Consider the following 11,592-nt stretch of genomic DNA (forward strand, 5'->3'; position numbering starts at 1 on the left):
GGGGCTGCTGCGGAGAACGCTCCTGAAGGGAAGGCCGTGCACGTACCGTGCAGACGGCAGTCTGTGCTTGGGGGCCGTCCTGTCAGCTGTCCCTGTTTTCTAGGAGCCGTTTCACTGGAGAACGACTGAGGAAGAGCACTGAGTTCCGTCCCTTGCTTTGCTCACCACCATGGCACAGGGTCAGCAACGCTCAGTCTTTACACAGAACATCAATTATCTGCTCTGAAACATCAATCATCTTGCCTTCACACCTGCTCATAGGTATGAGAATGATGTTGGGACTGCGGCAAGCATCCAACCCCAAGTCCTCTCATTTGCAACCTGTGAAGGGAGATGCACACAGGTGGGTTTCTGCATTCACAGCCATGCGTCCTGTGCCCAACACATGGGAGGAACTCCAAGCAGATCTGTCAATAATTGCATAAGAAATACACGAGTGGATGAGACTTAGAGACAGGGTTGCACCCTGGCCCAGGCTGGTCTGGAACTCCTGAGCTCAAGTGATGCACCCACCTCCCAGAGGGCTGGGATTATAGGCGTGAGCCACCGCGCTGGCCTATTCTTTTCTTTTTGCAGTTTTTGGCCAGGGCTGGGTTTGAACCTGCCACCTCTGGCATATGGGGCTGGCACCCTACTCCTTTGAGCCACAGGCACCGTCCCTATTCTTAAACATTTTATGATGCACAGCAATGGACTTGTCAGTGGCTGTGTTCCAAGTCAGCCAGACGGATGCAGCAAGCAAGCAGACTTGGCTGCAAAGTGGTGGGCCAACTCAGACCTTTCCGTGTGGTCTGGGCCAGGGTGAGATAGAGGGGCAGGGGTGTAGCCCAGGGGAGAGGCATCATTCGTCCAGAGGAATTGTGGAAGAAGACACGAGAGCTCCTGGTGATTCCTGTTGGTTTCTTTCTGATTCTTGGTCAGAGGACCCCCTCAATCACATGGCTTGTGGGGCTTCCTGACATTGTCTCAGCTGATGAGACATAATTGACACCACCATATCCTGGCAAAATCTTGAGGTCCCCTGCCTGGCTTTACCAGGTCTCTCGTCCCCTTGCCATGTGACTTCAATGGGCTGCTACTCTAGCCTGGTCCCCAAGTGAAGAAGATGGGATGTGGAGGTGCCACGGTGTGGGCTGTGCCATTCCTATAAGATCCTGGGTTGTTGCTGCCACAGCTAGCTGATCAATTTAACATTTCATTACAACACAGTGGGTCTGTAGGCCAAAGAAAACACTCCTGGGCCTTGCCCTGCCACCTTCCACAAAGGCAAATGGGGCCTCCTATAACGCTAGGTGGGCGGCCTCAATCCCACCCTGAAGGCATTGCCCTCCTTCCTCCGTGTGCAGGAGGATACAAGAGCCCAACACAGAGAGCCCGAAGCACTGACAAACCTCCAGGCCCTTCTCCTCTGAAGCACGATCATAAACCAGCGTGAGAACCCAGAGTTGAGGTCCTCAAATACTCCCAGGGAATAAACCACATTCTCTCAGCTGCACAGAGGCATTTCACAGCTGAAATCAAACACTCAATGGACAGCAACAGTGAATAACATCCTCATCTAGATTTATTCCTAAATATTAGACCTTTTGGCCATTTCTGTGCTGGTGGTGAGAAGCCCTTTTCACAGTGATCACTGAAGGGTATATGTGTGGTGGCATAGTTCCCAAGATTCAAAACTTCAGGAAAGGATTTCCTTGGTCGCTCTCTCATTTTCTGGGTTGCCACTATGTTTAGAACGTGGCTGTCCCATGCTTCTGGGACCTGCCATCTGTTGGAACCATTGCTTCCTTTGTGATGGGCGGCTCTAGCCATTGTTGGTATAATGGCTGAAATTTAGAAGGAAAATGAAATTTCCAGAATCATTTTTCTCAACAAACTGCCCTTGGTGAACCAGAGAGAGCATGAGTTGTGGCTGATGTCTGTCCTTCTGGCAGCACAGAATTCACTGGAAGGGTCTTGGCCAGCAAGGCTCTGTATCCAGCCTCCGTCTGTGACTCTAAGGGGGCCTGTGCCTTCCAGGCTGCCTGGCGGGTGTGCGTGGCCTCGCTGTCATGAGAAAAGAATCCACAGGTCTGTAAACTTGCTATTTTTAGGCCCCAGAGGATGTGAGCCAGTTTCCCCAGTATAGTAATTACGCAAATATTTTATTGAATAGGGGCTTAAAAAAGTACAACACACGCCTCAGACCTACTCAGAAATTTAAACAGGTTTAAACTGCCCTGCAGCTAATTTACAGAGACAAAAGACAAGCCCCTCTGGGCCCCTACCCTGTCCCCACCCACCCCGCCCCTGGGAGCTGAGCCGGTGCAGGCCCTGCTAAATGCCAGCCACGTGGCAGCCGTGAGGGCATGCTCACTGACCGGCCCTTCCTGACCAGCTCCTCTCTAAATGCAAGCCTGTGTGTCCAGCTGGCTCCACAGTGTCTCCCCAGGGACACAGAAGGGGTGCCTCAAACCTGAGGATCCCTAAAGAGATGCTTCCTGCTCCTCCCAGCGTTCCCACCTGAGGCCACCTCAGGACACTCTGATCACCCTTTGCCTCACTCCTCTGTTGATTTGGATGGCTCTCTTAAAAACCTGAGCTGGGTCTGACTCCTGTCACCCATCTGACCCCCAGCTCCCATCTCCTCCTGAGGGACCACCATGTGACCCTGGCCCTGTCCTTGCTCAGCCTCCACCTGGTTACTGTTCCACACAGCACACAGAGTAATCTCACCACCCGTCTCACAAGTCTCCAGGGATTGACTTCCTACTGTGGTGCCGGGAGGAGGTGCAGGTTAATGGGTGGTTTCCCTGCAGGGTCCGGGGAGGCTGCCCTTGTCTCCACAGAAGCTAAAGCTCTGCGTGTGTGGCTTGGCGGTCACTGGACAGAGCGATGCCTCTAGCCTAGCTTTAAAAGCCTCAGCTAGACCAATAGACCACAACAGACACCTGGGGGCCTAGCAGGGAATAGAGAGCAGTTAGAGAAATTGAAAAATTAACTAGTTCATTAGAGCTGGAGAGCTCAAGAGCGATCCTATCCCATCAACAAGGGAGTTGGGGCCTGAACTGAGGGCAGAAGCGAGGGGCAGGGGCCAGGGACTGCTCTTCCCCTTGGTCAGAGGAAGCAGCAGGGAAAAGCTAAGAAGACTGAAGAAAACTCCAGCGTCTTTGAGACCCACAGAGAAACAACAGTTGCTAATACACATCCAGGACTGTTTGAGGTGCCAGTAACTCTTGCAAGCACATCATGGATGGGAATTCTTTTAATTCTCCAGTAATCCCAAACATGGGTTACAACTACTGTCCCCATTCTGCAGATGGGAACTGAGCTAGGTTAACCAGCTTGCCTGAGGCCATACCCGGTAAGGGCAGGATGTTTGCAAAATCAGACCAATTGGCTCCCCAGCCCTGTTCTTGCAAAAAGAGATCTGAAATTGAGAATTGGCTATGTGCCCTGTTTAAAGACTTAAACCAGAGGGGAAATTTAGCACACATTCCCTGAGGTGGACACTCTGGGTTTAATCACCGGGGACTGCTTCCCTGAATGCAGTTTCCTCCTCTAACTCCTTGTGCTGGTGGCAGTAAGGTTTGGTTCTGGGCTGTCAATGACCTCAGCTGGCAAACTCAGGACGATTCAAGTTGTAGGGAGCATCTAGGGTGGTGCAGCAGAAACGAGCTGCACCTGCCGCTGCTTTGGGACAAAGTCACAGAGTGGGAACTAAATGGGGGGAAGTCGCTACTAGGTGAGAAAGAAAAAGTGAAAAGAAAGATTTTTCTGTTTCACATTTGATTTATTTGTCCTTTTATGTTGCAAATTGTGTCCATTTAAAAAATGAATAAAAGGAGACATTATTCTGATAAATGGAACACAGGTTGAATAGTCAACAGGTGGTAAATGCCACATGCTCTATGGTGTTTTTAAAATAAACTCATCGGCTTCCTTGCTAAGGCAGTGGCTTCTGCGTTCACCATCTGAGACACCTGTGCCAGCCCCTGGGTGGGAGCCAGAAAGCTCTATAGTCTTTCTTTGCTCCTTCTCCCATGTTGAATCAATTCTAGGGCCCTGAGGATTTCACCTCCTAAACATTTTTTTGGCAGAGACAGTGCTGTGTGTTTGCCAGACCCAGTTCCATTTTATGTCATACTGTCAGCTGGACTACACTTCCCAGCCTCCCTTAGGGTAGGTGGAGTCCTATGCTAAGTGGCTTTCTGGCCACTGAAAGACTTGAGTGTAAGTGACGCACTAACTATTCCCAGGCTGGCCCCAAACCCCGGCAGGATCTTCCATCTCACTGCCCTCCTGCCCATAACCACACCTCTCTGCTGAGAACAAATGGAGAACTCCACTGACCAGGGCATGGCAGAACTTCTGAAGGAAAGAGCTTGGATCTCTGAATTACTGTGTGCAGCAGAGCCCCCAGGCCCTCTTGCAGGCTCATTTGGGCTGGCATGTGAATAAACTCTTAATTCGGCCAGGCACAGTGGCTCACCCCTATAATGCCAGCACTCTGGGAGGCCAAGGTGGAAGGAGCCCTGAACTTGCAAGTTTAGGACTAGACTGGCAAGACACAGTGTCTACTAAAAATAGAAAATTAGCCAGGTCTTGTGGTGGGACCTGTAGTCCCAGCTACTCGGGAGGCTGAGGCAGGGGATCCCTTGAGCCAAGGAGTTTGAGGATGCTGTGAGTGAGATTGGTGCTATGGTCCTCTCCTCTGGGGAACAATAACAACAAAAAGAAACTCCTAAGGTGTTGCACCAATTTCAGATGGTTTCTTATAGCAACTACAGCTGCTGGTCCTAATTTATCTTCTCTCGGATAATCCTTTCCACACCCAATGCCACGTCCATTGTTGATTTCCTGTTTTCCTCGATAGGCGGTATGCCCCCAGCCTTTACCTCTACCTTCAATTTTGCCCCTCACAGCTGCATTATTAAGACGAGACAAGACGAGTTTCTCACAACAAAAGTGAGACCACGCCACTCCTTTGGAGTCAGTCTTTAATGGCTGTGCCATTCACAGCCCTGGCCCTTTCTGTCCTCAGGGATGCCTCTCTTGTCACCTCCTCCTGGAACGGCCTTCCTGGGTTATGCTACTTCTGTGTGTCTTCCAGGACCAGCCTGGCAGGGGTATCCCACACCTGTGTATGCCACATGCTTCTCTGTCTCCCACACTGTGAGCATCTTTGGGCTTTCACATAGACACTGTGTCTTTGACACACAGCAGGAACTCGGCAAATACCCCTAGATGACAATCGAAATGTCTCCAGACATTGCCAAGTGCCCCCGGAAGACAGAACCAGCCCTAGCTGAGATTTCACCCTCTTGAGTGACGTGAGAAGTGGTCACCAGACAAGAAAACAGAGGGCCACACTATCATGGTGGGATCACCCTATTCAAGGTTGTCCTGAAAACTGTACTCCATCAGAACAGGTGCTCAGAATCAGCCTCACATGGAATGAGTTCAGAGAGGTTGGGGGCGGCAGACATTAGCTCTGCACGGCCCTCTGCACCTGCTGCCTCTGACCCAGTGTTCTGGACATGGCCCTGGGCCCAGCACAAGCAGTGGCTCATGGTGGGTCTAGGACATTTGGGATCATTCTGTGTCTCAATTTCCTGGTTTCTCTTGCAATTGTGGTGGCAGTTCTACTTGATGAGATTTAAGGGAAAACCTACAGGATGACCCAAAAGTCACCCCTGAAGTTGCTATACATAGGGAAAATAGGAAGTTGTAGCAATGTGACCTTTATTTACAAAATATTCACTACAAAGTTTTACAAAATACAGTAGAACCTCTGCAAGTTGACCACCCAAGGGACCATAACAAACTGGTCAACATATGAAGGTGGTCGTCATAAAGGTCTAGACCTACTGTGCTGACACATACATGCAGTGCAGACCGGGCTATGAAAGTTAGGTCAACTTTGAGGTGGCCAGCATAGGAAAGTGGTCAACTATGCAGACTCTGCTGTATTTACAAATATTCTTTACATTTTTGTCACCTCCCTGTAAAATTTTGCATGAATATTTTGTAAATAAAGGTATAATTAGCTACAATTTCCTGTTTTCCCTATGTAAGGAGATTTTAGGGGCAAATTTTGGGACACCCTATAGTGTGAGGCTTTCTTGGAAATTTTTTGCTTTGCTAATAAAAAAGGTCACACACAGGAGATGCTGCCTACTTCCTCCACCTCCTCCTGCCTTGAGCGTAGACATGAGTTCCAGGACTGGCAGCCATGAGGCAAAGGCCCAGGGAATATCACACAGGCCTTGGGCCATGGATCACCATGCCAGTGGCCTTCAATTTTAGGATTTCTTATTATGGGAGCAAAATGACTCTCTGGTTTTGTTTAAGCCTCTGTAGTAGGTTGAATAGTGTCATTTCTTTCACAATGTGAGCTTATTTGGAAATGAGGTCTTTACAGATACAGTCAGTTAAGGATCTTGAGATGCAATCATTTTGGATTTAGAGTGGGCCCCAAATTCAATGACTAGTATCCTTATTAGAAAGGGAGGTGTAGAGAGATGCACAGGGGAGGATGTCATGAGGAGGCAGAGGCAGAGGAGGGATAACTAGCCTGGTTACCCTCTTCCAGTAGCCACACCCCCTGTGGTGTGATGTGCAGCCCCTTCCCCAAGACACAGAGGCTACTGTGTCTTGACCTTTTCCCCCATCTTGACCTGCCAAGGTCATGCACTTGCTTTGGCTCACAGAATGGTGGGGAAGGAAGGGAGGGCAGGAGAGAGGAGGCTCAGAATGGAGCCTCTGTTGCTCAGGCTAGAGTGTTCTGGTGTCAGCCTAGCTCACAGCAACCTGAAACTCCTGGACTCAAGTGATCCTCATGACTCAGCCTCCTGAGTAGTTTGGACTACAGGTGCCCACCACAACACCTGGCTAATTTTTCTACTATTAGCAGAGAGAGGTCTCATTCCTGCTCAGGCTAGTCTCAAACTCCTGAGCAACGTCGGCCACCAAGAGTGCTAGGATTATGGGTCTCAGCCACTGCGCCTGACCCCAAGTTGCTTTCTTGAAACCCTGTTCAGCCCCACATTGAGAACAAGCTGGCACCAACCTGTGTGTGTGTGTGTGGGGGGGGGAGACAACCCTGTTGCCCCAGCTGCCAGCCAGCCAACTTCCAGCTATGTGAGTGTGGCCACTATGTATCTGCCAGCCTTCAGCTGACCTGCTGACCTGCCTTGAGTATAGACATGAGGCAGGACTGACTTACAGCAAAATTGGTGGGGTTTGACCCACAGCATCTGAACTACTCAGCTGATCCATAGACTTGTGGGCAATACTAACATAACTTGCATCAAACTGTTGAGTGTGGGGATGGTTTGCTACCCAGCATAGCTAATATATACACGCCCTGATTTTTTTCAGTTATTTACATTACCTGTTCATGCCAGTGGTTTAGGTAGAGGTTTTCAACCTTTACGAGGTATCTGCATTTTGACCAGCACTGACGAATCTGGCATGGGTAGTCCATGGAGTTCACTTTGTAAATCACTTTCTCATGAGAAAAATTGTAAAGCCATAGTGTAATCTCTAATATTACCCTTCCTCCAATTTCAGGTGATCCTGCAATCCCACTAGGCATCTACCCAGAAGAAAAAAATCATTTTATCAAAAAGACATTTATACTAGACTGTTTATTGCAGCTCATTTTATAATCACCAAACTGTGGAAACAACCTAAATGCTCACCAACCCAGGAATGGATTAACAAATTGTGGTATACTATGGAATATACTATGAAATGCTATTCAGCCATTAAAAAAAATGGAGACTTTACATCTTTTGCATTAACCTGGATGGAGTTGAAATGCATTCTCAGGCTCGGCGCCTATAGCTCAACCGGCTAAGGCGCCAGCCACGTACACCTAAGATGGCGGGTTCGAATCCCCAGCCCAGACCTGCCAAAACAACAATGATGGCTGCAACCAAAAAAAAAAAAATAGCTGGGCATTGTGGCGGGCGCCTGTGGTCCCAGCTACTTGGGAGGCGGAGGCAGGAGACTCGCTTGAGCCCGGGAGTTGGAGGTTGCTGTGAGCTGTAATGCCACAGCATTAGGCACTGTCTCAAAAAAAAAAAAAAAAAAAGAAATGCATTCTTAGTAAAGTATCACAAGAATGGAGAAACAAAAATCCAATGCACTCAATACTAATATGAAGCCAGTAGATGATCTAATATACGTCCACATAAGAGAAAACTCAAAACAAGTCAATGTGGGGGGTGAGGGAATGAGGGAGCAGGGAAAGGGGGAAGGAAGGGCATGGGTGTGCTCCCACTTAATAGGCACAATGTTAGGGTACGTGGCACATTTCTTGGGGGTGCCACATAATTATAAGACGGACTGTACCTAACAAATGCAAACATTGCAACCCAATTCCTCGTATCTTCAAATTAACCTGAAACAGTAATTTAAAAAAACACATACAACTGTATATCTAAATAGAGTGAATTTTCCTAAATATAAATTATGTCTCCATAAACCTTACCTTAAAAGAAATACATTGTTCCTCATTAACATGAAAACATTTATGATCAAATATATAAACCACAAAACCTTGGCTTTAATTACAAAAAGTTGTCTGGTGGCTGATGAATCACACTAACGGGGATTAGCTAGTGGCAGACTGCACAGACAGAGCACGAGGAGATAAAACAAAACTCACAGTGCTGAAAGCAATAAACAGGGCCACTTTGAGTAACAGACCTGGGAAGCTGGACAAGGACACCCACTAGGCCAGTTGGCTGTCAGTTATTCTGCCACTGTAAACTGAGGACCTGGCAGATGCCAGATGGTCCCTCAACTGGCACACAGCAAGGGACAGGACAGGTAAACAGGCCTTTCCTTGGGCAGCTTAGATTCTAATGGGGTGGGGACACAGAATAGAAACAAGATAAAATATATACTAGATGGTTCAGGGGGTGCCATTGTGTCTCCTCCCCCAAATCGTATGTAAGTCCTAACCCTGGGTGCCTGTGAATGGGACAATATTTGGAAACAAGGTTTTTAAAGATGTCATCAGGGTAGGATGAAGTCATTAGAGTAGACCCTAATCTAATGTAACTGGTGTCCTGATAAGAGGCACACACAGTGGCAGACATTGAGGGACGATGCATCTACAAGCTGAATGCCCAGATTGGCTAGCAACACCAGATACTAAGAGAAAAGCACGGGGCAGCTCTGAGAGGGCAAGGCCTTGCTGACAACTTGATTTTGAACTTTCAGCCTCCAGAAGTGTGAGAGAGTAAGGATGCTGTGTTTTAAGCCACTTGGTCTGTAGTGTTTTGTTTGCAGCCCTAGGAAACTTAATGGAGAAAAATGCAAAGGGAAAAATCAAGCAGCAAAGGGGAACAAAAGACCTTAGAGCCACCTGGAAGTCCTTTCTAAGAGAGTGGGGAGGGAGCTGTGAGGATACCCAGAAAAAGAGCATGCCAGGCAGCGGGAATAGTAAGTGCAAGGGCCCTGGGGCAGGAGCCTGTGCTGTGGCTGGAGCAGGCTGGATTAGGGGAAGAGTTGGGAAGTGAGGTGGGTGGACGAGTGAGAAGGACCAGTCAGGAACTTGTGTGTGACAGTAAAACCATTGTGTTTTGTTCAGTCAGAAAGAAAGCCACCAGAGGGTTCTGGGGTTCTGAGCAGAAGAGTGGCAAGAACTGTCTTTAAAAAGTTTTTTTTTTTTTTCCTTAAAAGGATCACTCAAGCAAAAACGCTGAAAGGGACAAGAATGGAAAGTGAGAAGCCCGATAGAAACCAGCACTGCTTTAAAATAGGCTAGAAATAGAGATGGTAAAGAAGGGTGAAGGTGGGAGGGGATAGTAATTGGGTTCTGGATACTGCTGCTGAGACAGAGGGAGGGAGGAGCCAGGTATGATTTCAAGGATTTTGGAAACAGCCACTGGAAGCAAAAAGCTCCAGAGTAAGGACTTGGCTGTTTGCGATATTTTGGATTATTTAATGCACATATACTAACATTCGTGACCATAATTTCCATCTATATACAACATACAGGTACTTAAAAATGTCTGAACCAAAACATTCATTTTTAATCGTCAACACCACTTGCCCCAAAATCTTAGCATGCAATACTGGGACCCTGCTAGTGGGTGCGACGTCTGAGGTGTCCCGCTCAGTAACGTCCTCTCCTCTGTGATGCAGATAATTAGGAAGGCGTTGAAAATATGCCACTGGCGTTGTGCTGAAAGGGCATCAGCCATGCGCAGCCGGGCCACTGCTAAGTTTCAGCGCCCTGGACTGGGACCGTGTTTGCAGGCGCGGGCAAAACAGTGATGGGCACCGACACTCCGGCGTCCACTTTGGATTTCACAGGACGTGAGGCCGGCGTTGAATTCCAACTCAGTCATTGCCAGCCGTCACCACACTCCGGACGCCGGGATGGCGACCTAGCCCTGCCAACTCGGTGCCAGCTGGAAGAATTGAGCCGGGGGCCCGACTCCCAAACTCCCGATCTGCTTCCCTGAGTATCCTGGGGAAGTCGCATTAAGGAACGGACTCGGAAGTTTCCATTTTCAAGAGGAAACCCAACGCCTGTAAGCAGGCCCTCCAGGAAGCAGGCTCCGACGCCGCCACCACCCCACGCCAGGGGCCGGAACACCGCACCTAGCGCAGGCGGCGGGGATGCGAGGGGCTACGTTGACAAGTGCACGAACGCAGGTGACCGCAGCGGGACCGGCTGCACTGCCCCCTTTAGTAAAAGACGTCGGGGGCTCGGACCTAGCCGCTACCCGAGGCCCGCTAGCCCCGGGAGGAACTGCCTGGGGTGGCGCCCGCGGCCGGCTCCGCGTAACTTGCTCCCGCGCACGCGCAGAGCCGCTGCCCGGGAACCCCGGCCACAGCGCGCATGTCTGCACTCCCCCTCCTGTGCCCCGAAGAGTGACGGAGGCGCACGGGCCTCGGAGCGGCTCCCTCTTCCTCCCCAGCCTAGTCTAGCCGGGAAGGGCTCTACGCCGCCGCTGCCACAGCCCCTCCCTGTCGCGTATCCTTCGGACGCCGTCCACTCCCCACCCGCAGACCAGAGTGCCCAGTGCGCAGGCGCGGTAACCAAGGCGGCGGTGTCTAGTGAGGATTTGAAATGCGCCGCGCGTGCGCACTAGAGTCGCGGCCGGGGCCAGGGAGGCCGCGCTTCCTCCCCACCACCATAAACAGGGCCACTTTGAGTAACAGACCTGGGAAGCTGGACAAGGACACCCACTAGGCCAGTTGGCTGTCAGTTATTCTGCCACTGTAAACTGAGGACCTGGCAGATGCCAGATGGTCCCTCAACTGGCACACAGCAAGGGACAGGACAGGTAAACAGGCCTTTCCTTGGGCAGCTTAGATTCTAATGGGGTGGGGACACAGAATAGAAACAAGATAAAATATATACTAGATGGTTCAGGGGGTGCCATTGTGTCTCCTCCCCCAAATCGTATGTAAGTCCTAACCCTGGGTGCCTGTGAATGGGACAATATTTGGAAACAAGGTTTTTAAAGATGTCATCAGGGTAGGATGAAGTCATTAGAGTAGACCCTAATCTAATGTAACTGGTGTCCTGATAAGAGGCACACACAGTGGCAGACATTGAGGGACGATGCATCTACAAGCTGA

This window comes from Otolemur garnettii, unplaced genomic scaffold (genome assembly GCF_000181295.1).
Source record: "Otolemur garnettii isolate 467f Iridium unplaced genomic scaffold, OtoGar3 scaffold00188, whole genome shotgun sequence".
Taxonomy (NCBI): domain Eukaryota; kingdom Metazoa; phylum Chordata; class Mammalia; order Primates; family Galagidae; genus Otolemur; species Otolemur garnettii.